Source organism: Nicotiana attenuata, unplaced genomic scaffold, assembly GCF_001879085.1.
Source record: "Nicotiana attenuata strain UT unplaced genomic scaffold, NIATTr2, whole genome shotgun sequence".
NCBI lineage: Eukaryota > Viridiplantae > Streptophyta > Magnoliopsida > Solanales > Solanaceae > Nicotiana > Nicotiana attenuata.
The window spans coordinates 1-5,498 of NW_017672077.1; positions in this window are offsets into that span (position 1 = coordinate 1).

Sequence of the window (5,498 nt, forward strand, 5' to 3'; positions counted from 1 at the left end):
TTCTACTCGGAACTATGAGTTGGATTTCCCTAGGCGAAAAGATTCTACCTGAGTTTAAGCTACAAAAATGGGAGGTGTGAACAATAGTGATGCATGCTGAAAAGAGAAAAAATGGAGATTTTAAGAAGCTTACGTTTGGTGACGTTCATCTTTTAGAATTTCCATTCTGCACCGCTTTGTTCCTGCTTCAAACAAAGAAAGATTTATGAGTTTTCAAAGTGGTGGTTGGTTTGTGGCCTTGATCCCTTGATGCCTTGAGTAGTTTGATTCACGGCCACTGCTGTCGAAGAACCGATTCTGTCAGCGTGGTACCGAGATGCTCGGCTGCTCTGTATCATTTTCTAGAGACCTTGGATTTACATTATTTCCCCCAACTGTTTCATACCCAGATGTCCATGGTACCACTACCCTTGTCTCTAAGGCAATGCATTTTTTTCTTTAAAATCAAACTCAGTTGTCTTGCATCCAGTATCAGTTTGTGTCCGTAGTGCTTATCAACTTTCTCATGAAGCAGGTCCTGCTCATGCGACTTTTTAGTTTCTTTAAAACACTTTGTTTGCTTTATCAAATGAGATCTCAGATGGATTCGTGCCTTCGCCAATGCCATATATGCCCCAAATTGTGCTCGATATCACGGGGGAATTGTAGCTAGTTTCGCAGCCATTTCTTTATTTTGCTTTTGATGCAAGATTAGACCGAAAGGGACTCAAAGAAAAATTATGGTAAAAACGGAATAATAATTGAAAGTGAAAAAGAACAGTGTTTAAACAGAAGATGTCCCTTTCGAGGAAAGGAATAGGGAGACTTATCTGGAGGTATGTGCCGACTTCAATGAATCATGACATGCATTTTGGACTGGACGCCTGATCCGTCTAAGCTGTCTAATTCTCAAAATCCGCCGCAAACGTTCATCTTGAATTTGTCTTGGTTGTGCTCATGCCGGAGAATCAAAGACCCTCATTCGGCTAGTAGCGCCTTTTGCAGGTTTTCGCTAACTAACCTCTCTCATTTCTCTACTAACCGTCGCCTTATGGTGCCCATATGGGTTTTCACCAATAAGACTCTCTCATTTCTCTGCTCACTGTCGCCTTATAGTGCCCGTACGGGTTTTCACTAATAAGACTCTCTCATTTCTTTTTCTCTTTTTTTTCTTTTTTTTTCTTTTTCTTCTTCTTCTTCTTCTTTTTTTTTTTGAATAAGATACTGCAGGAGGGAGGTTAACCAATGCCTTTGGCATGGGGACTTCAAACATTCTCAAAAAAAATATCGATCAGAAGTTCTTGAAAGGTAAAAAGGCGAAATGAACCTTGAATTGAATTACAACTTTTGGAACCGTTTTACAGGAAAACCATGAAATAAAACAAACTTCTGCCCCAGTTTTGGAGTATTGGGAATATGGATTTTTTGTTCTGATGGGACCGAACCCAGGGTAAGGCTGCCTACGTATCCTTTCGGAATCAGGTCGGACGTAGTTCAATGACTCAGAGATTTGTTGTTTTGGCTTTTTTACAAGTACACATATTCTAAAAAGTGAGAAACAAGGAAGACAAATACTGCCCAAAAAGGATTAACAAAAAGGGTGACACCTATTTGGAATAGCTAGCAAATGATAGCCTTCGTCACTTCGATTTGAGAAAATAAATGCGTGAAAATTCTACAGTGGGTATATACCAGACATAATATCTTTTGATTGCATCTGCATTAATAGTCATGTCTGGTACCCGTCCTTCTTCATCTACCAAGTGCAAGGCCCCTTTTGGTAACACTTTCTTGATGATGTAAGGTCCTTGCCAGTTCGGGGCGAACTTTCCTTTAGCTTCTACCTGGTGCGGAAGGATGCGTTTCAAAACCAGCTGGCCTACCTCAAATCGCCTTGGGCGCACTTTCTTATTGTAAGCGCGTGCCATTCTTTGCTGATATAACTGGCCGAAACACACTGCTGCTAGCCGTTTTTCATCGATCAACATCAGTTGTTCTAATCGGGTCTTGACCCACTCAGTGTCTTCAATCTCTGATTCCACAATAATTCGGAGAGAGGGAATTTCGACTTCAGCGGGTATTACAGCTTCAGTTCCATATACAAGCAGATACGGAGTTGCACCAACAGATGTGCGAACAGTCGTGCGGTATCCCAAAAGAGCAAAAGGCAGCTTTTCATGCCATTGCCTGGAACCTTGGATCATTTTCCTAAGAATCTTCTTGATGTTCTTGTTTGCCGCTTCAACGGTTCCATTAGCTTTTGCCCGGTAAGAGGTAGAATGATGATGCATGATTTTAAATTGTTCGCATACCTCCTTCATCAAATGACTATTTAGATTGGCTGCATTGTCAGTGATAATGGTCTTTGGGATACCAAAGCGACAGATGATGTTGGAATGAACAAAGTCTACCACTGCTTTCTTGGTGACTGCTTTAAAAGTGACGGCCTCCACCCACTTGGTGAAGTAATCAATTGCAACCAAAATGAATCTATGCCCATTTGAAGCCTTTGGCTCGATTGGACCAATAACATCCATTCCCCAAGCAACAAAAGGCCAAGGAGAGGACATGGGATGCAACTCTGAAGGAGGCGAGTGAATCAAATCACCATGAATCTGGCATTGGTGACACTTGCGAACAAAACTGAAGCAATCTCGCTCCATAGTAAGCCAATAATACCCCGCCCGCAGAATCTTCTTCGCCAAAACATATCCATTCATGTGAGGTCCGCACACCCCCGAATGCACTTCACCCATGATCTGCTCTGCTTCTGTAGCATCTATGCATCTCAACAAGTTTAAATCTGGGGTCCTTTTGTACAGAATTTCCCCATTCAGGAAGAAACCACTGGCGAGCCGCCTTAAAGTTCTTTTTTGATCTCCTTTGGCATGCTCTGGATATTCTCTCATTTTCAGGAATCGTTTTATGTCATGATACCATGGTTCACCATCTGGTTCTGTCTCAATTGTATTGCAGTAACCGTGTTGATTTCGAACTTGGATTTCTAGCGGATCAATATGAGCGTTGCCTGGATAAGGGATCATCGAGGCTAAAGTAGCCAAGGCATCGGCTAGCTCGTTGTGAAACCTAGGAATGTACCTGAACTCGATGGATTTGAATCTTTTGCTCAAGTCTTGCACGCATTGTCTGTACGGAATAAGCTTGATGTCTCGAGTCTCCCATTCGCCTTGAGCTTGCCGGATAAGCAAGTCAGAATCTCCCATAACCAATAGTTCATGCACATCCAGATCGATGGCCATTTTCAAACCCATGATACAAGCTTCGTATTCTGCCGTATTATTGGTACAGAAGATCGAAGTCGGGCCGTTGCAGGGTAATGATGTCCAATAGGTGAGATGAGGATTGCCCCGATCCCAACTCCTTTGATATTGACAGCTCCATCAAAATACATTTTCCATACAGGGTGATCGTCTGGAACCACTTCTCCTATTGAGTTGACCTCTTCGTCTGGGAAGTATGTGCTAAGTGGCATGTACTCATTATCAACTGGATTCTCTGCCAAATGATCTGCCAAAGCCTGTGCTTTCATCGCGGTGCGAGTGACATAGATGATGTCAAACTCTGTGAGCAAGATTTGCCATTTTGCGAGCCTGCCAGTGGGCATTGGCTTTTGGAAGATGTACTTCAAAGGATCCATTCTGGATATGAGGTGAGTAGTGTAGGCCAAAAGATAATGTCTCAGCTTCTGAGCGACCCAAGTCAAGGCACAACATGTTCTTTCTAAAAGGGTGTACTTAACCTCATAATTGGTGAACTTCTTGCTCAAATAATAGATTGCCTGTTCCTTTTTGCCTGTTGCATCATGTTGCCCCAGAACGCATCCAAAGGAATTATCCATCACCGATAGATATAAAAACAAAGGCCTACCAGGTTCAGGCGGGACCAATACAGGGGGTTTTGACAGATAATCTTTGATCCTGTCAAAACCTTTTTGGAAATCGTCTGTCCACCTGATAGCGGCATCCTTTTCAGCAACTTAAAGATGGGCTCGCACGTGGTTGTGAGCTGAGCAATGAACCTACTGATGTAGTTCAACCTCCCGAGCAAACTCATGACTTCCTTTTTGTTCTTCGGGGGTGGCAGATCTCGAATGGACTTTATCTTAGATGGATCCAATTCGATGCCTCTCCGGCTGACTATAAAACCGAGGAGTTTCCCAGACGGAACCCCAAATGCACACTTGGCTGGATTAAGCTTAAGGTCATACCTTCGAAGCCGTTCGAAGAACTTTTTCAAATCACACACGTGATCAGCTTGTGTCTTTGATTTTATGATAACATCATCGACATATACTTCAATCTCTTTGTGCATCATGTCGTGAAAAATGGTAGTCATGGCCCTCATGTAGGTTGCCCCTGCATTCTTTAAACCGAATGGCATGACCCTGTAACAATAAGTACCCCATGGCGTGGTGAATGCAGTCTTTTCTGCATCATCCTCATCCATTAGAATTTGGTGATACCCAGCATAGCAATCCACGAACGATTGTATCTCATGTTTTGCGCAATTATCTACAAGAATGTGGATGTTTGGCAAAGGAAAATTATCCTTTGGACTTGCTTTGTTCAGGTCCCTATAGTCGACACAAACTCTGGTTTTTCCATCCTTCTTTGACACAGGCACAACATTTGCCACCCAGGTAGTGTATCGGACAGCTCTGACCACATTGGCGCTTAGTTGCTTCATTATTTCCTCTTTGATTTTGTCACTCACGTCTGTTTTAAATTTTCGTTGCTTTTGTTGGACTGGTGGAAAACCAGGATACGTAGGAAGCTTATGAACCACCAGATCAGCACTTAAACCCGGCATATCATCGTAAGACCAAGCAAACACATCTCTATATTCAAATAAAAGTTGAATCAAGGCATCTCTGGTTTTTTGTTCTGTGTGAATGCTTATCTTCGTTTCTCTAACTTCTTCAGGACTTCCGATATTAATCGGCTCAGTTTCATTGAGGTTTGGCTTAGGCTTGTTTTCAAATTGTTCCAACTCTCTCTTTATTTCCTCAACAACCTTATCTTCATCATATTCAACCTCTTGATGCATTATTTCGATATTAGACAGCTTTTTAAGATCTGGGCGTGAATTCCGCATGCATGTCATGTTATTAAAGCCGGCATTAACAAAACTGAAATGGAAATAAAATGACAGGAATTAGGAAAAGGAAAAGATAGAAAACTTAACAGGAAACTGAACTGCATTTCATTGAATTCGAAAGGATAGAAGGATTAACATCAAAACAAAACAATCATACTGAGATGTTTGGATTACAACCCTGAAAATAACCCAAAAATACAAAAAAGAAGCTGCAAAAGCAAACTACCAAGACTCCTTCCTTGTGGGGAGAGGAGTTGCTTCCCAATTGGTGAGCATGGTGTCTGGGTCAATTAGTTGCATATCGGCACGACTAGTGCCTTCACCAGCCTGGATCATATTCACTTCAGAAAATATCTGGCTGAGGTCATGGCAAATTTCATCAATGTTTGCATGCGCCGAGG